Below are 20,747 nucleotides of genomic sequence, written 5' to 3'. Positions count from 1 at the left end.
AGATCAGGGAAAGCAGGAGAACACTAACCTATAGGAGAAGGAAAACATCAATATCTGTTTCATCTCCTCTCCTTTCCTTGCATTACCTTTTCCCTTCACATTCCTTTCATGTTTCTCCCCTATTCCTTTTGCCCCTGTCACTTTCTTCTCTTTAGGTCTGTAAGCCTCTGTCTATCCTCTCCTTTCTATCCACTGCAGATGAAAAGAAGTTACTGTGGGTGAGTTAATCACAGTCTGCATTGCCAACTTCCATCTCCATGACTTTACATCGTTTTACAGTATCCTCACTACATAAATCTTTTCTGAACAAAATGAATGCCATTCATTCTGGTCCTAGAAAATTATTGAGACCTTGAACCATTCAGGCCAGGCAAGGTGCTAGCCAGTCACAGTGACTTTTGAATAGCTTAGTATACCTGCCATGTAAACAATTTCCTTTTAAGAGACTCCATACAAATAGGTCATTTTATTTGTGTTCAATGATATCACGACCTTGAACACGATGGATTTGACCCCCAACCCAAAAGAAGCAAGTCAATTTATAGGGATTCCTTTGATCTATGAAGTGACTTGGTATGAAAGCTCTAATAGGAATGCCATCGATTGGATGGAGACTTTACAAGCCAATTAGATTTTTCTTTGTTGAAGAGTTTGAGTTTGAGACACATGTAGAATAATTATACAAAAGCAGTGCTAATAATAGAAATAGAGGTAAAAAATTGCCAAGTCATTTAAGCCAGAGTCTGGAGGATTGGATGCCACAGGGCAATCACCAGAATTTCTATGCATCATCAGAGAAGGAGTTATACTTTTAGAACTACTGCATTGACCTCAATAAAATCTCCACTCAGACCAGGTGTGGTGGCTCATGCCTGTAATCCCAGCACTTTGGGAGGACGAGGTGGGTGGACCGCAAGGTCAGGAGTTCGAGACCAGCCTGGCCAACATAGTGAAACCCCATCTCTACTAAATATACAAAACATTAGCCAGGTGTGGTGGTGGGCACCTGTAATCCTAGCTACTCAGGAGGCTGAGGCAGGAGAATCGCTTGGACCCAGAAGGCAGAGGTTGCAGTGAGCTGAGATTACGCCACTGCACTCCACCCCATGTGACAGTGTGAGACTCCATCTCAAAAATAAATAAATAAATAAATAAATAATAAAATTCAAATAAAATCTCCACTCTAGGAATCCTACTTGAGTATACTTGTAAAAATCTATTTAGGATAAACTGAGTATCTCTGTTCCTTATGTCTCAAAGAAGCTCAACTTATAAATAATAAGGAAAGCTATTTTAGGCCAGCTGTGGTGGCTTGTTCCTGGAATCCCAGCACTTTGTGAGGCTGAGGTGGGAGGATCACTTGAAGCCAGGAGTTTGACACCAGCCTGGGCAATAAAGGGAGACCCCGTCTTTACAAAAAATAAAAAAAAAAAATAGCCAGGTGCGGTGGCACATGCCTATAGTCCTAGCTACTTGAGAGGCTGAGGCAGGAGGATCTCTAGAGCCCAGGAGTTCCAGGCTGCAGTGAGCTATGATCATGCTACTGCACTCCAACCTGGGTGACAAAGCAAGACCCCATCTTTGAAATACATTTTTTTTTTAAAGTTACTTTAGGCTATGATCTAGGCAGAAGGCTATATAATGAGTAGAGGAAGTAGTAGTAATATAATCCAATATTGATAATCATGACCAGTAGCAGTTATTGAAAAAAGAAATTACCATGCACCAGCATACTAGAAATGTCAATCATTGTGTTTGCTTGCCTACATAGACCTCTAGGGCAACTGTTCCTCTCAAAACCACTGAGGGAAGGACAAACCTAGGTTGCAATATTGTGTATTACATGACCTCACCCTTCCATTTAAATATTTAGACCAAAGGTGTGCAGCTTCTTCAAGGACAGAAAATTCATAGTCTAATATATATATGTATGTGATATATATAAAACAAATATGTGTATGTATATTATGAGTATGTGTGCATGTATGATGAGTCATGCACTTAAAATGTACTTTATGTAAGGAATGTCCAAGGAAATAGAAATAAATGTATAAAACAAAAAAAGGAAAGATAAGCTAGGCCAATCAGATCCCTGTATGGGCCATTTAAACTAAGAATCTCAAGATAATGACTTAATTAGCTCAATTAAAGGTTTTGAAAAGTCATGAGGCAATTGATGGCATGAAGAACAATATACAAACTCAAGTAAGGATGCTGACCCCCCTGGGCTGTCAGAATCTATGATGCAGAGAAAAGAGAGGGCAGAGGAACAGAATGGACCAACCAGGTCAGAGGCCCAGAGAGAAGCAAAGGCAGAGAACACACAGCTCACGGCAGAAGGGACCAGGGAGGACCTGGCCTAAGAGAGGCCCTGTCTGCAGAAAGGTTTTCAGGTCCCATCTGAGTCCAAATCAATCCTGACAATGAACCTGATTTTCCTTGAGGCTCAGTGATGTGAATCCCCTTTCCTGAAACTGGTGCGCTAATACAGACTGGAGCAGTTTTTTGAGTATAGGGCTGTTTGCTCTTTCCACTGCACTATCATGTGCTGCAGAGCTTCTACAAACGTGGAAAAATATATGAGTCTTAACAACAACGATGCTCTATCACTCATGTCTTTTTCTCCAAGTACCGTGCATGTTTTGTGTATGTGTATGAATTATATCCTTTTCACTATTTTGAATGTGCCCCTCTGCCTCTTCTATCCCAATCTCTTCTAACCACAATGTTTCTGGCAATAAAGCATTTCATTTGAATGAATGAAAGTAATAAAGTTGTCTCTCATATTTTACCTGTTTATTTTACACGTGAGGTTGCTGGACGTTAACTTAAGCTGTGTTAACTTATAATTTTTTCACATTTTAATAATTTAACTTTATTTTTTATTGTGGTAAAATATACATAACATTAAATTTACCATTTAACCATTTAAAATGTACAATTTAGTGTCATACACACTGTTTTGCACTATTATCTCCAGAACTTTTTTTTTTATCATTCCATACTGAAACTCTTTCTTTCAAACTCTCTGTCTCTCTGAGACAGAGTCTTGTTCTGTCGACAGGCTGGAGTGCAGTGTTTATTTGCAGTTTCTTCCATTGTCTGCCATGTCCTCCTCCTCCGTCCACCATTCATTTATGATCTTTCCTATTCTGTTTTCATTTACCACTATTCAGTCTCCTCGGGTCAGGTCTTGAAACATTCTCTTAATAAGAAAGAATCTGATGTAAATAGCAGTAGTAGTGACACCTGGTCTAGCTTTTTTAAACGGGGAAAGATTGAAGGTTGAGATACCTTTTTCAAGGTCTGGCCTTTGTGGCTCTGAACAAAAAGACTATCAATATGATTATCAAGGAAACAGTTTTTTAATACTCTTTCCTCAACCTCTGGACAATACATAAAATGGGATAGCTAAGTCTCACAATTCCAGCAACTGATCACATTCCCCCCCGATATCAACTAAGAGGCCTGAATCTACCTGTGAATTTTCACCACCTTTGCCTACATGGCCAGGTAGATGCATCTTAGGGAATGGCATCCAAGTAATACTAATGCTCTGGAATAAAGAGATTCCCAGTCTAACAAGTCACAAAATAATGAAAGAGCAGTGCTGGGAGGTTCCTTTCAGATACACAATTCAACATCCAGTTTTCAAAATATCAGGACTGCACTACCAATCAGCCTGGTGATCTTCAGAGGAATCCAGGCTTTCCAGAGAGCCAGCATGTTTTGGCTTTGACTATAACTGAAAAACTTCCAGTAATAGCTTTATGATCATTGACATTCATCACTGGCATCCAACTGAAGTCCTATTTATCATATTCACAGATGAACAGGGCATGATCCCTAAACTGGGTAAACTAGAAGATGCCTCTCCAGGGAGATTGCCTACCTGCCTTTCCCCAATTTTATTCCAGTTCTCATTTATAAACGCCCTTTGGCTGGCTAATATTTTGATAGGCAGATAGATAGGTGTATATAAATTGGCTATCATGCATTCCAACAATCCATGCTTGCTTGCCCAAGGAAACATATCATAAATCATGGTATTTGTCTTCCCCCAGATACTACTTAAAAGGGCACAAATAAATGATGAATATTATCGTCAATGACTCATTCCTCCCCATGCCACAAAATATAACGAATATCACTGGAATGAGGCTTAGGAGACCTATATCCTTGTTCCAGTTAACTGCTGATAGGATGACTTCAGGCAAGTCACCAACTCTGAAAAACCCTCCAGAGTGAAAATAAAAATCCTGTCCTACTTTCCACTGAGGGCAACTATGAACAGGATGAAGTGATGCATGTGACAACATATCTATCACTACTATATAAATATAAGGGGTCAGCCTGAGGCAGGGAGGGACAGGGGAGGGATAGCAGTTGCCAGTGGCAAGAGGAGGTCCATTCTGTTGGGGGCACTGCTTCGGAAGATCTGTTTATTCTGCAATTAACAATAAGCAAGGGAGACCTCTGAGATGCTTACTTAGAGGTTGTCCTTTCAATTTGACTGTTGTTTAACAAATATTTTCTCTGGTTGTATATAGCTCCCTTAAAAATAAACAATTATTTTCAACATATGAGTGAAAGAAAATGCATTTATCTGTTATGTGCTAGCTGTTCATTATAGGATTTAACGGTCTATGAAAAAAATGACAAAAAAGAAAATACTCAGAATAATTCAATTATTTTCATAGTGAGATAAATTAGGCTCTTAGAACCCTGCCAGGCCCTGAACCATGAATATAAAGGAAAATCTTGAGTTTCTTCGAGGGGAATTCCAGGCACATAGAAGTAAATGAGCAACTTGATAAGCAAAAAGGTAACAGTGGCTTAAAACTATAGTCAAGGAAGTTAGAGTTGCGAGATGTTTGATTCCCTATAGAAACTAAAGATAACATCTTAACATAAGTCCCTTAGTTGATTTTCAGAAACCCAGACCCCCACCAAACAGATCTGCTGGCATGTAGACCTCAGATAAGGAGGAGCTGAGGACTAGACTCTGACTGCCTGTCGTCTTTTACTCCAAATTTATTCCTCGGAGGCCTGGAAGGAGTCATGCTCAGCAGCCAAAGCTAGCATCCTTTTCTGTTGACCCGAAGTCTTTACACAATGCTTCCTTTCCTTAACCAATTGCAAATCAGAAAATCTTTGAATCTACTTATGATGTGTTATCCTTTGCTTCAAGATATTTCACCTTTATAGGCCAAACCAAAGGATAACCTCCATGTATTGATTTACAATTTTGCCCGTAACTTCCGCTTCCTTGAAATTTACCCCTGTGTTTAACAACACTTGTTTGTAAGCTATCAGAGAGGTCAGGTCTTCAGAGTGAGGTACCCGATTCTCCTTGCTTGGTGCCTTGCAGATAAACACCCACCTTTCTCCTGCTGCAGAACCTGGGTAGGAATGTTTGGCCTTACCATGCTGGGCAAGTGGGCCCCAGTTCAGTTAGGTAACAATGGGAATCTACGTTAAAAAAAAAAAAAAATACATTCTTTCACTGAAAAATTACAGCAACCAAATTAATAGTGGTGTTTTTGCTGCTGCTGCTGCTGCTGCTGCTGCTGGTTGTTGTATTTATCAATTCCATGCTAACAAGTCTTTTTCATTTGATACGCTTCTGAAATGTTAAGGTATGTGTGTGGTGTGAGGTGGAGGGGGGACCTTAGGTAGAAACACTCTGAATTCTATTGGGATACATTTTCCTAGAGTTATTTGCTTCTTAAAACAAGCCAATGCCATCATTTATAACCATAACCCTGAAGGCATCATGTTGCCTAAATATATAAGCAAAATGAAATGTACAATTTGCAGAATCTTTATTTGAATACTTTAAAATTCTTGAATGGTTTAGGGGAAGACATGCAAGCAGTAAAAAAAAAAAAAAAAAAAAAATCAAGTGTGATGCTATCTAGCAATGTTTATTAAATGCCTACTTGTGGTTCTGTTTGATATTCTGAAGGACAAAATGAATGTAATTGTGGAATCATAGAGTTATAAAGCTGTAAGGAATTTTAAATTTATTTTATCTAGCTTGTACAGGTTACTCATGGAGGAAGTGAGGCTAAAAAATAATTCGTTCCTGAGGTCACTCAGCTAGGAAAGACAGGACTCAAACCCAGGTTTCCCAAGACCTAACACAGGACTCCTTCCAACACCCTCTCCTTGAAGAACCCTGTTATATCATCTATTGTTAATGTATAATGTAAAATTCCATAAGTGCATATAAACAGCAAAGTAATTTCTAAACATATTACTGCAAGGATAGATCTGACCATTAACTTTAGGCTCTGTCAACACATTTAAAAGTGGAGAAGGGGTGTTCAGGCATTACTCAAGTCATTTGATTAATACCAACGGTTCAGATCTTTCAGGTTCTAAAATGGATTGCTGTGTGGATAAGCTGATTTGATAGTGTATAGGACCTGTTTCAAAGGGTGCGTGGAAACTCTTTCCTTCCCTTCTTGCTATGTGTAAGAGCTTTGCATGGGTGTTGAAGCCAGAGAATTGTTTGGAGAGAGAATTGCTGAGAATAAATCAAATCATCAGTCTTCAGAGACAATCAGTTAGGTCACATTTAGTCAACCCCATGAAGCAAGGACAAGGGTTGGTCCTGAGTCTTGTATTTTTTTCCAAAGTCGCTTTGCAACGACATCAACTATGGCTCACTCCCCATTCTCCTGCTTCACTGCTTACCATATAATGGCCTGTTATGAATGTTTTGCTGAAGGCAAAAATTAATGTTTTAAGGAAGTTTTATCCCATTAAGTCTAGTTACATGAATCTGGACTGATTTTCTTTCTGATGAGAAGACCTTAACCAATGTTTTAAGTGCTTGAAAAAATGTTCTGGTCTTGACTGCCTATGAGAGCCTTCCTTGTGGAAACAGAATTGTTAGTCAGCTGTCGTCTCCATGGTGATCTTTTAAGGTCAAGTGTAAGTCAATCTTCTAAATATTGAGGCATAATTTGTGAATATGCAGTTGAATAAATAATAATAGAATTATAACAAGATAGACTGCCTTTAATTCTGATGTTTGAGACTTTTCATACACTAGTCTATAACTAGTCTTCAAACTGGTCTCTAAACATGACCTTAACAGTTTCTCTGAAACCACCGTTGCAAGGATTATGAAAGTGAGAGAAATCTAATGTGGCTGACTCCATCCTGCTTCTAGCCTTACAGGCTGGCTGTCCTTGCTCATTCCTGGGCAGAGGCCAAGATAACCGTGGGAGGAATTTAGTTTATAGTTTAACTTTCAAGCAAGGATGATAATAGTCCCTCTCTACAACTGATCCTTCCTTGTTTGGGGGATGAAACTGAAAGGCCACAAAATAAGGGATATGGAAGGGGCCTGAATTCTGCTCAAATATAGGCATAATTTCTATAACTCTTTACAGTTCAGGAGTCATGTGGCCAGAGGTCACAGGATTTGTGACTTCCTCAATTGCTCCCATAGATCTCATCTCTATTGTAGAACCTAAGATTGATCTCTTGAGATCAACTCTAGTTATCCTGTGGGACTGGCCTTGCATCAGTTAAACTCATTTCTTGACTGCAATACCACAGTTACAGGGAATTGGATTTGTCTGTGCAGCAGGCAGGAAGAACCTGCTGGGTGAGTACATCCCCTCCACAATGATCACGTTTTATCTGCCTACCTGTGTTTTATTTCATTCTACCCACTTTCTGTGTATCTGGTTCCCTCAAAGAATAGCTCTATTCTAACCACAAGTCCTCTCTTACACCCATCTCTTTGTATTCCCCAGTGCCTTACGCAATGCATGTAACGTAGGCTCCCTTGCCGGAGGGATTGACACTTTCAGAAAAAAACTCTAGTTTGGATGTCAGGAGATCTTGGTTGAAGTTCTAACACTGCCCAGTACAAGCTCTGTGGCCTTATTAAGTTTCTCCATCTTCAATTCCTCCATCTAAAAATTGAACAAGTTGGGCAAGATCATCTCTAATGTTCTCTGTCTGTGGATTCTATGATGAATCTCAGTTATAGAAACAAAATAATAAAGTCATCAGAGAGCACTGGTTTCCTGCACTATATTTTTAAGAGTGTTTTTTCATCCATTATCTCTTCAAATTTATGTTCAGAGGTCAGAATTATGATAAACAGCTAAAAGCTACTGTGAGCTGGGGAGGGAAGTAAGTGAATTCACCTCTCCAAGGAGACTTGTTCTGCAGCCTGTGAGTGCTGTTAACCAAATGTTTCCAGTGGCAAAGTAGGAGCATCAAATGATTTATTCCTTATTTTATCTCTATAAGTGTCCAGAAAGCTGTTAAAGCAAGAAAAAGGTCTAATAGCTCCCTATTGGCCAAGAATAAATAAGTCTTTGGGATCATCCATTTAGAACAATAGACCAGAATGTGTGCCTCTTCAACTATATTCCCACAGCTGGACCAAAGAGAGGCAGAATAAACAAGCCAGTATGTTCTGTGCTTACAGACTTCCTCCTTGCTATTATCTTATTTCTCCATTTCAAACCTTATATAGGTTAAAAAAATAATAATAAATAGCAAAACAAAACTATCTCCCAAAGTTATTGGAGATGGCTAAAATAAATATTTATTAACTGTGTACTATGTTATATTTATAAGTTAGGGGGTCAATAGAATGTCATGATTAAGATTATAGCTCCTGGACCTGGTTAATACAGCACTTAAAGCAGTATCTGGCTCAAAGTAAGCACACAATAAATGTTGCCTTTTAATAGTGTAGTTATTTATTATTGCGGTTACTTCTGGGTACCAGATACACGGTGAGGAAAATAATAAAAGTTCCCTTTTTCCATGGACTGCCAAAATAAACTCTACATATATTGATAAATATTTTTTAAACACTGATTTTGGGGAAATTGTGGGTAGACAATAAGACATACTCCAGATATTCTGAATCCACTCTCTTTTTGATATCACACCATGTTTTCTAACCTTGCGCCATAATAAATGGGACAAACGTAGAATTTAAGTAAAATGTGAAAAGCATAGAATAAATTTATACTGCAGCTGGAATTACCTTGGTCTTGCCCTATTTTGTAATCCTCCAGGCTGAACCAGATTTCTTTTCATTATGTGAGTGAAAATGAACTCAGCTGGTTTTCTACCCGGTTCCTCTCCCTTTTCACTTTTCAGACTTCTCTATCATGTCCTTGTGCCTGGTGAGCCCCGTTGTCAGGTCTTGTGTGACCCCGGAGATCAATTAGAGGGTCGTTCAGTGTTTTAGCATTTACTTGGCAAATTGGATAATGTGGGCACTGTGAGTCACCACAGGGAGGTATGATTGTACATGTGACATTAAAATTGTACACTTGAATACATTGGCGGCGCTATAAGGCATTGGATTTACTCAGAGAAAGGGATGGCTTAGGAGAAGGCAGAGAAGGTAAAAGCAAATTCTAGGCTAGCAGGCAAGCCAGCTAATGAGTGACATTTCCCCATGCCACCATAGTGGGCACAGCTCCTCCAGGGGCAAGCTGGGGCACACAACCTACTTCTTTTATGCTCTTTCCCTCTCTAAAACACTGGGAACCATATCACCCTGAGCGTGCCAACACAGTCTCTAATTGGAACTTATTTTCCAGTTTCCCATGCTCTACTGGTGGCTCTGTGAGGAGAGTTTATGGAAACATAAAGAGCCCACATTAGTGTTTAGCCAGTGTCAAGTCTGACTAAAAATGAAATCTTGTTGTTGTCATGCTGTGGGATTTGCAAAGAGAGCCGCACTGAGGCTGGAAAACAGGGGAACTCAAGGCGACAATTTTATGTGGGTTTTAAAGGGCAGCTATGATTAGAAATGTGCCTGTAAAAATGGCATTTCAATGTTCCAAATGTATTCCCCTTTAGTGACTTCCATGTCAAATTCACTTAGTTTACAAATATAAACAAAAGATTCACAACTGCCGCTCTGGGAGCTCAGCGAAAGACTTGAATAAAGGAGCAACTTGCCCTGTCCTTTCTGGCTGAAGAGCCCTGCTCCAGCAGGCAAGGCAGGGACCACCACTGAGCAGCAGAGCGAGTGAGGATGGGAATCACAGGCGGGCTGCTCCACAGGTGCAGACCTGGTGCCCAAGCCTTGGGGTTCTGCAATGCCACTAAGTGCACCGCATCTCAGCCACACTCGAGGGAGCCCAGCTTTGTCAATGAGTGCTTTCGAATGGACAACAAATGCATTGCCAAATTGTAAACAGCAGTGTGTGTGTGACAGAGAGAGAAAGAGAGAGAACAACAGATAAACCAAACAAGTGAAAAAAACAAAGTAAATTACTCACTGTGCCAGATATTGTGACAGGAAGCTCTAGTTATCTATATTCTTGTGGAAAACTGGTCATTATCTAGTGTATATTGACACGTCCAAGGAATCCAGGCTTAACACCACCCCGGGTGCTATGCTTTGTAGATAGGAGAATGTTAGCAGGACATACAAGATAGGGGAATGTTATCAGGACTATTAAAATGTTTCTTTTCTGACAAAAACAAGTAATGGGGAAAAGCCTCCCTAGTCAATAAATGGTGCTTGGATAACTGGCTAGTCATATGCAGAAGATTGAAGCTGGACCTCTTCCTTATACCATGAACAAAAATCAACTCAGGACAAATTAAAGACTTAACTGTAAAACCCAAAACTGTAAACAATCCTGGAAGACAACCTAGGCAATACCATGCTAGACATAGGAACAAACAAAGTTTTCATAACAAAGACACCAAAAACAATCACAGTAAAAGCAAAAATTGACAAGTGGGATATAATTAAACTTAAGAGCTTCTGCACAGAAAAAGAATTAACATAGTAAACAGACAACCTACAAAGTTGGAGAAAATATTTGCCAACTATGCATCTGACAAAGGTCTCATATCCAGCATCCATAAGGAACTTATATAAATTTATGAAAGGAAACATACAACCCCATTAACAAGTAGGCAAAGGACATGAACAGCCACCTTTCAAAAGAAGACCTACATACAGCCAACAAGCATATGAAGAAAAGCTCAATATCACTGATGATTAGAGAAATGCAAATGGAAACCACAATGAGATATCATCTCACACCTGTAAGAATGCTATTATAAAAAAGACTAAAAGTAACAGATGCTAGTGAGGTTGTGGAGAAACGGGAACACTTATTCACTGTTAGTGGGAATGTAAATTAGTTCAACAATTGTGGAAAGCAGTATGGTGATTCCTCAAAGAACTAAAAGCAGAACTACCATTAAACCCAGCAATCTCATTACTGGGCATATACCCAGAGGAATATAAATCATTTTACCATAAAGATGCAAGCACACAAATGTTAATTGCAGCACTAGTCACAATAGCAAAGACATGGAATCAACCTAAATTACCATCAGTGGTAGACTGGATAAATGTAATACATATACCCCCCATGGAATACTATGCAGCGATGAAAAAGAATGAAATAGTGTCCTTTGCAGGAACATGGATAGAGGCTGTTATTATCAGAAAATTAAAATAGGAACAGAAAACCAAATATCACATGTTCTCACTTAAAAGTGGGAGCTAAATGATGAGAACTTACGAACACAAAGAATAAAACAATAGACATTGAGTTCCACTTGTGGATGGAGGATGGAAGGAGGGAGAAGAGCAGAAAAGATAACTATTGGATACTGGGATTAATACCTGGTTGATGAAATAATCTGTGCAACAAACCCCCAAGACACGAGTTTACCTATGTGGCAAACCTTCACATGTATCTCCAAAACTGAAATAAAAGTTAAAAAAAGTTTCTTTCAACCTGTAAAATATCACATGCTATGTACTACCCTGTTGCATAGCCTCAGCAGGCTCAATCCTTCTACAGTCTGGACATAAACATAAAGCATGAAGGGACCTCAAAGTAAAATTACAAGAGGTGAGACCATACAGCTAAGGGAAGCAGAGTAAAGTCTGATATATTAAATTAAATAGAAGAAATGGCCAATACAGTTGGTTGCCCTTCAAGTGTTCAGTCTCTTATTGTTCCTTGTTTTGAGACACACTACTTTTTTGGGGTGCAGAAACATATCTATTCCAAGGCATGATTGTGCAGGGACACTTCTGATAAACGTGGTCTCTAATTTTCCAGCTTCCCTTGCTTCTGTGGCAAGACTTGCTGCCCATGGAAGTCTGCTGGGAAGTGGGTGTGAAGAGATAAGTTACGAAAATATTTGCTTTCCTGATTGTAGAAAATAGAATGGCCTCCAAGAGCCCTTTCCCCTTTTATATTCTTCCCATCTTGTACGGGACACAGATATGATGGCTTGGGTGGCAGCATCCTCGCTGTGACCAGGAGAGGAAGGCCACAAAAATGGAAGAGACTTTGGACCTAATATGGTGGAACCACTAAAACAATCATAGTAATTGCCTACCTCCCTGCTCTTGTTTTGGAGAAAAACAAAGCTTTGTTCCCTAATGCCTCTGTCATGGGATTTTCTAATTCAGGCAGCTGAACATATTTCTTACTAATATGGAAGAATGGCATGGGGGCTGTTCCATCTGCTTGGAGGGACACTCAGCCATTCCAAGCACCTAGTCCAGGATACATAACAAAACTGAGACTAACCCAAGCCAATATCTCTCTCTAGGGGGTTGGAGAAAGCAACGTATGATGTTTTGGAGCAGCAGCCGTAGTTCTAAGGATGGGTGGATATTGGAGTTGAAGTACCACGAAAGCCTTTTGAGAATACTCTGACCATCTAGTTCAGGGTATGTAAAAGCAGATTCTGGCCCCAGTAGAAGTGAACTTCTCCCAAAGGAGAAAACTGAATTTATTCACCGCCTGGGTTTTATTTTTACTGGAGAACTGCACTAAAACAAAACAAAACAAAAAACATCTGTCTTCCTTCAGGACCTTGCAGCATAAATCAGTCTTATGCAAAAGAGGAGCTCCAGTGTTGTCTTGCTACAAAGAGCCTTGGGGGTGACCCATGTTCACTGTCACATCCTTCACATCTTTTTCCATCTTGTTGTTGCTTCTTGCCACTTCTGAAATTGTTACACATTTTCTTGTTTGGATCCCTGCACAGTCTGTGTGATATGAGTTAATAATGAGTGTCAACTTGATCTGATTGAAGGATGCAAAGTATTGTTCCTGGGTGTGTCTGTGAGGGTGTTGCCAAAGGAGATTAACATTTGAGTCAATGAACTTCAAGAAGTAGACCCACTCTCAATCTGGATGGGCACCATCTAATCGGCTGCCAGCAAGGCTAGAATAAAGCAGGCAGAAGATGGAAAGAGCAGACTCGCTGAGTTTTCTGACCCTCACCTTTCTCCCATGCTGGATGCTTCCTGCCCTTGAATATCAGACTCTGAGATCTTCAGCTTTTGGACTCTTGGACTTACACCAGCGATTTCCCAGGGGCTCTCAGGCCTTCCTTCACAAACTGAAGGCTGCACTGTCGGCTTCCCTACTCTTGAGGTTTTGGGACTCGGACTGGCTTCCTCGCTCCTAGGCTTGCAGATGGCATATTGTGGGACTTCACCTTGAGATCGTGTGGGTCAATACCCCTTAATAAACTCCCCTTCATATATACATCTATCTATTATTCCTGTCCCAATAGAGAATCTTAATACAGCCTAATAACTTACCTCTCTCCTCAAAGGCTAACGTGATGTTTCCCTGCAGATGTGCCAACTTACATGACTTTGGGTAAGAATTTATCCTCTCTGTCAGTACCACTCTTCCTGAGCTTTTGCTGATCACCTGAGTGGCAAACAAGCAGAAAATTGGAATAAGGAAGAAAGTCAGCCAAATGCACCAGTAATTTGGGCAGAATCTTGATAACCGTGGGAGAGAATGGAGTACACTGTTTCTTTTTTATTTTTATTTAAAAAAATATATATATGTATTTTTTTTTGATAGGGTCTTACTCTGTTGCCCAGGGTGGCACCATTATTGGTTCATCACAGCATTGACCTCCTGGGCTCAATCAATCCTCCCACCCCAGCCTCCTTAGTAGCTGGGACTACAGGCACGTACCAACACACTCAGCTAATTTTTGTAGTTCTTTTTTTTTTTTTTTTCTGGTAGAGGCAGGGTTTCTCTATGTTGCCCAGGCTGGGCTTGAACTTCTGTGCTCAAGTGTTCCACCTTCCTTGGCCTCTCAAAGTGCTTACAGACATGAGCCTGTGCCCAGCCAAGTGCACTGTTTCTAATGGAGCCCTTTGATTTGGTATGTCTTGTTTGAAACACACTTTCTTTTAGAAAAACTTAACCTCTTAATTTGTTGATCTGTAAAATGGAGATAATAATAATATAGACCTCATACAGTTGCTGTTTCAGCCAAGAAAATTTATCAAACTGGCTGGGTGTGGTGGCTTACACCTGTAATCCCAGCACTTTGGGAGGCCGAGGCAGGTGGATCACCTGAGGTCGGGAGTTCAAGACCAGCCTGACCAACGTGGAGAAACCCCGTCTCTACTAAAAATACAAAAATTAGCCAGGCATGGTGGTGCATGTAATCCCAGCTATTCAAGAGGCTGAGGCAGGAGAATCACTTGAACCTGGGAGGCAGAGGTTGCGGTGAGCTGAGATTGCGCCATTGCACTCCAGCCTGGGCAAAAAGAGCGAAACTCCGTCTCAAAGAAAAAAAAAGAAAAAGAAAAAGAAAATTTATCAAACTATTTAGAAGATTGCCAGCACACAGTAAGTGTTCAAGAAACTTAACCTCTCTGAGTGATCAGGTGCTCACTCATTGTATCACAAATACTCATTAAGTACTGGTTATGTGCTGAATACCTGGCATATAATGTTGACCACCAAGCCATGGTCCCTACCTTCAGGGAACTTATAAGAGTGTTGACTAAAAATTATAGAAGGAAATTGTTACAAACTAAGTGCACACACAAGGGCCCAACAGAACAAACTAAAAGTCAAAATGGAATCACTTATGCTGAGGCTCCACATCACCAAACCAAAACTGAGTTATCTAACTTGAGAAATCTGGAGGGAGAGATAGGCAAATTTCCCAAACAGGCCAGTTCAATTGGCATGGTAATGAAGTTCCCTCTGCCTTTAACTCTTAAACAAAAAATAACCTGAAGTAACTTGATGTTAACCAATCAGTTTTCTATTGTTTTGTTTCCCTTTTCCTACCTTACAAGAAATATAAATTTGAAAGGACCAATCACTTCCTGTTCTTTGTTTCTGCTTTCTTCAGCCCTGCTCTACCTATAAAACCAATGTCCACTGCTCAGCTCACTGGAACTTATTCCATTTTATGAAATGAAGTGTTGCCCAATTCTAGAACCTCAAACAAAGCCAACTTAGATCTTTAAATGAAATTCTTGTAATATTGTCTTTTGGCAAGAGAAATCAGTAGATAAACCACACTGTTTGATGCTATACGTGCTGTGATATGAAGTAAAAAAAAAATGGTGCTAAGTAACATGGAATCTACTTACAAAGGAGACTATAACATATACAAGAGGAATGGATATATTTGAAGAGCACGAATTCTTTGGCTTTTTGTTATTAAATATTCTGAGGCTCTTTTTCTCTACATTTGAAATGTATTCACCCTTCCCCAGGAAGAAAACCTAAAGCTCAAACCAGCAGGACATTGTAATGTCTGGTCTAGTCAGGAGAAAAACTACACAGTACTTTAACAGAGTTATGGTAACATAAATAACCATTCTAATAGGGAATTGGAGTAATCAGGGATTAGGTCATTGGAAGTCAAGAGAACTCTAAAGAACATAGAAATAGCAAATATGAGGAAGAGTCACAGCTATGGAACCGAGACATCACACCCAAGGAAGAGCCCTCTGCAGTGGCCATTCCCCATGCAAAGCTGAGATCCAGTCTGGCTGGAGAGGCCACTCTGTGGCTCATTGATGGCAGAGAAGTCACTGTATATAGAGATAATATATGCGGAGAAGCCATCCTGGCAGACCTTGCTGGAAATAGGCCCTTTGGAATTTTCTGGAAAACTGACCTCCAGGAAAGCTGTTCACTAGGAGGCATCTTTCTTACTGGAGGCACTCTACTACAAAGTGCTCAAAGAAGAGCTGCCAGGCAAAGTGCCAGCCACTGGGAGCTGCTGACCACCATGCAATGCAGAGCCTGATGCAGGAGAACCACGCACACTGCAGGAGCAGGCCTAGGGAACATGCCAGAAGCAGGAGGCAAAATTCTTCACTGCTGGAATCTCTCTCCAGTGCCTTGTACTGAATTAGTGCTAGCTGGTGGAAGAAAAAGAGTTAAGATTGCAGATTTATTTAAACAAGGCAGTAAAAGGGTGATATTGGAAGCGAGAGGCAATGGATGAACAGCACAGGCATACAACTCGAACCAGGCAATATACGGTATTCTCTCCATTAGGACAGAAGAGTCAACTCTTGATCCAGAGAGTTGGGAACTAAGATGTTCCTTTTCTCCTTAACTGCATCCCTCGTAAACCTACACACACAAAAACACACATACACAAAACATTCAGTACACAGTGGTGTAACCAGAATAGGATAACTGTAGTGAACACACCCATTTTAAAAAAGGAATGTGATGGAGACAGCAACAAGCACCAGCCATAGCAATTGCTGGGAGGACTGTGAAGTTTTCATCCCCTAAGGTGGAGGGGGACTCAAGAGGAAGTCATAATTCTACTCCTGGAAGGGCTCATTTGACATTTCTTCTAGATTCCCTGGCTCTACTGTCTGGAAGTTTCTTCCAAGGGTTTTAGAATTGTTTCAGTAAAAGATATTTTTAAATTCTGAGCTTGTGGCTTCTTAGGTTATTCATTGTCTCAAAAAGTTAATCAGATTCTGATTCATGGACTCTCACTCAGTTCCAGGTACCAGCAACCACACGTAGACATCTGAAGAAACACAGATTTTAGAGCCACTTTATTACTTTTCATTTTTTCCCTCACACCTCTCTCTCTCAACTTAATTAAAATACCTTAAAACTCAATCTGATCTTTGCCTGGAATCACTTTATCTTACTGAGCACTTGTCATTCAAAGCCTTTTCTAATCCCTTCTCTTACAGTTTGGGCTTTAGAAAGAGTTGGCTTTTCCAACCCTGCAAGGACCCAATTTTCTGGACTCTATTTCACTCCAGTTCATTTCTGCTTATAAGGAGGCTAATGAATTACTGAGTTCCTGTCTTTCTTGTAATACCTTTTCAATCCACCAGTAGTTGCTAATATCTCACTAGTAACAACTGCCTTTTAAATTTTGTATTATTCTCTTCTAGCATTGCAGGCATATTGCACCTGTTCTCAATGTTTTCACTGTAAAAAATGGATCATCATCTTCTTTGCCTTACTGTTTACTGCTTAACTCCTTATTCAATGCCACATGAATTAGGTTTTTGTAATGTCATTACCCTACTTTTGGAACCAAGATTCCTGTAAGTCAGGATAGTTAACATGTGTGGTTACAGTACAAAAGCTCTAAAATCTCAGGTACTTAAAATAATTTAAGGATTATTTCTCAGTTAACCTAAGTCTGATACAATTTGAGGAGTCCTATTTATACAATTGAAGAGTCCTATTCTGACTACAGGCATGGTGGCGCATTCCTGTAGTCCCAGCTGCTTCGGAGGCTGAGGCAGGAAAATCGCTTGAACCCGGGCGGTGGAGGTTACAGGGAACTGAGATTGTGCCACTGCAGTGCAGCCTGGGCAATAAGTGAAACTCTATCTATAATAATAATAATAATAATAATAATAATAATAATAATAGTGAGGGCAGGCATGTTTCAGGATGGCCGACCAGCATATGCAGGGAAAGCATGGCACCATTCGGGGAACATAGGGGACGAATTCAAAGTCAGTCCTGATGATGGAGAGACAGAACATTGGACTGGACATCCCTTTGCTCAGAACTTTAGCAATGTTGAGGTCATAAGGGTTGCACAGTAGAACTGAAAGAGGAAGGGACAAAAATAACAGTGTTTAAAATAGTCCAAGAATATGTAGTACCTATGTATGTCATCCGCATATTTTTAATGCCTTCATTCGTGTAATCTGCAAATTTTTAATGCCTTCAATTCATTTTCAGAAATGAATATGTATTTCACATTAGAAAACAAATAGAATTAATTATTATATTTTACTCAGCAATTCTATTTTCAATTTTCTTAAGGGCAATAAATAAGAATCTTCAAGATAGAGTGATAATACAATTTATTGACCGAAGTAGGAGACTTTTGCAGGAAAAAGGGTTTTCTCTAAATACTTACAATAGGACAACAGCTGTAAACTGGCTCTTTCCTGAGCAAACGGGAATGTATGGTCATCGTGTATATAAGCATTATGAAATTTGTCACATCATTGTTTACAATGTCACAGTAAATAAACAAGTTATAGTAATAAATAGGAATTATAATTATCATGTAAAATGATGACATAGTAAGCAGCTGATAAAACAATGTTAAGCCTGGGCATGGTGGTACACACTGTAGTCCTACCTACTCGGGAGGCTGAGGGAGGAGGATCACCTGAACCACGAGTTGGAGGTTACAGTGAGCTATGATCTTACCACTACACCCAAGTCTAGGCAACAGAGAAAGACCCCATCACTAAAAAAAAACAGTTATAAAGAAAATATTTGATATTATGAAAAGAGTTCATGATATGTAAAGATAGAGAAAAAAAGTTTACAGATTTATTTCCATTCAAAGCGTGGTGGTGGTGGAAAAGATAGTGAAAAATTGGCCGGGTGTAGTGGCTCACGTCTGTAAATCCCAGCGCTTTCGGGGACAGAGGCAGGTAGACTGCTTGAGTAGAGGGGTTTGAGACCAGCCTGGGCAACCTGGTAAAACCTTGTCTCTGCAAAAAATACAAAAAAATTAGCCAGGTGTGGTGGCACGCACCTGTGGTCCCAGCTACTTGGGAGGCTGAAGTGGGAGGATCACTTGAGCCTGGAAGGCAGAGGGTGCAGTGAGCTGAGATGGTGCCACTGCACTTCATTGTGGACAACAGAGTGAGACTCCATCTCAAACAAAAAAAAGTAAAAAACGGTTACAACTTGTTAAAATTGTTTGACTCATTGAATAGTAGAATGATATGTGTGAGCATATGTGTGTGCATGTGTATATGTTTTCTAGTTTGATTCATTATTATTAGTCAGCAGTCTGGGGATACGGCACTTTAAAAAGATACTTTTGGGCCTCACCAAAGTTTTTACAGGTAGATTCAGCTGAAGGACAGCTCAGAGTCAAAGAATAATAATTCTTCCCAAATGTATAGCACTTTCACATTAAAGTGCCTTCATGTGCATTATCTGATTTCATCTACTCAACAGAAGACAGGTATTATAATTCTCATTTTACAGTTTCAGAATCAGAATTTCTGAAAGATTAACTTAATTGCCCAAAGTCAAACAGATATTTTAAGGTGGGGTGAGATTTATAACTCATATCTCCCAACTCTAAGTTCAAATTTCTTTCAAAGATAGCATCCTAGGTTCATCCCGGGTCACTAATCATGATGCAATATTTTATTACAGACAGTGTTAAGGGGCTACTATTTGGTTTTAAGAAGCCTCTGGAAAAGTTGTTGAAGAGTGATGTGCACAAGTGATGTGCTGAGCAGACTGGATCTTGCCTGATGGCCAGAAAATTAAAACAACACTGAAATTAATACAAATTCAAACTCCCATTCTGCTATTTGAATACTTCACTGAGTTTAAGGATATAACATTTAGGATTCTTTTTTTGTAGTGGAATTTATTCTAGTGCTAGTTTATATAGTATATGTAATCTACTTAATTTATCCTTTCCACAAATGAACATGAGTCCATAAACCTTTTATTCATTTATTAATAGACTCACTATGATTATTTCTGTTGAGGTGTCCAATGGGGGATGCTAAGAAATACTATGAGGAGGTTGGGCACAGGGGCTCAAGCCTGTAATCCCAACACTTTGGGAGGCTGAGGTGGGCAGATCACCTGAGGTTGGGAGTTCGAGACCAGCCTGACCAACATGGAGAAAACTCATCTACTAAAAATACAAAATTAGCCAGGGGTGGTGGCACATGCCTGTAACCCCAGCTACTTGGGAGGCTGAGGCAGGAGAATCACTGGAACCCAGGAGGTGGAGGTTGCAGTGAGCCGAGATCATGCCATTGCACTCCAGCCTGGGCAACAGTAGTGAAACTCAGTCGAAAGAAGAAAGAAAGAAAGAAAGAAAGAGAGAAAGAGAGAAAGAGAGAAAGAGAGAAAGAGAGAAAGAGAGAAAGGAAGGAAGGAAGGAAGGAAGGAAGGAAGGAAGGAAGGAAGGAAGGAAGGAAGGAAGGAAGGAAGGAAGGAAGGAGGAAAGAAAGAAAGAAAGAAAAAGAAAGAAAGAAAGAAAGAAAGAAAGAAAGAAAGAAAGAAAGAAAGAGAGAGAGAGAAAGAAAGAAAGGAAGAAAGAAAAGAAAAGAAAGAAAAGAAAGAAAAAGAAATACTACGGGGAGGTGAGATGGGAGCTGAGAATTGATTCTTCCCTTTGCATGTCCCCTGCCCATTACTCAGAAGTCTGTGTGGCATTTGGGCTTTAAGTTCTTCAAGAATCTTTTAAGGATGTGGCAATACTCCCTGCAAGCACACAAACCCATCCAGGGACTACCGACTTAATCAGCTAGAAACTCGAAGATCATCTCTGCTGCTTCTCTGAAAATTAAATGCTAAATTTGAGAAGGGTGGTGGGAATTATTGGCTTATCTTAATGAATAATGAATAATGAAAGCTGCCTGGCTCCTGTTGACTAAGGATATACTTGGATTTGATCAGCCATTTAATTTCATATTT

General features: G+C 39.9%; 1 protein-coding gene and 2 long non-coding RNA genes across 3 annotated transcripts in view; 2 read left to right on the top strand and 1 right to left on the bottom strand.

Annotated features, from left to right (window-relative positions):
• LOC112628891 (cytosolic carboxypeptidase 4-like) overlaps window positions 1–20,747 on the top strand; it is a 464,052-nt gene that overhangs the window by 365,028 nt on the left and 78,277 nt on the right. The gene's annotated exons all lie outside the window — the stretch shown is intronic.
• On the top strand, window positions 6,853–19,613 carry LOC112628893. The gene is made up of 3 exons (XR_003120497.1): window positions 6,853–6,942; window positions 9,063–9,173; window positions 19,464–19,613. It is a non-coding gene; the product is annotated as an uncharacterized LOC112628893 (long non-coding RNA).
• LOC112628892 overlaps window positions 12,746–20,747 on the bottom strand; it is a 47,068-nt gene continuing 39,066 nt past the window's right edge. Inside the window, exons 2-3 of the long non-coding RNA XR_003120496.1 lie at window positions 13,601–13,715; window positions 12,746–13,039 (exon numbers count right to left, since the gene is read on the bottom strand). This is a non-coding gene — a long non-coding RNA (uncharacterized LOC112628892). The remainder of the gene's footprint in view (window positions 13,040–13,600; window positions 13,716–20,747) is intronic.

This window comes from Theropithecus gelada, chromosome 7b (assembly GCF_003255815.1).
Source record: "Theropithecus gelada isolate Dixy chromosome 7b, Tgel_1.0, whole genome shotgun sequence".
NCBI lineage: Eukaryota > Metazoa > Chordata > Mammalia > Primates > Cercopithecidae > Theropithecus > Theropithecus gelada.
This window is presented reverse-complemented; position numbering and strand designations above follow the sequence as displayed.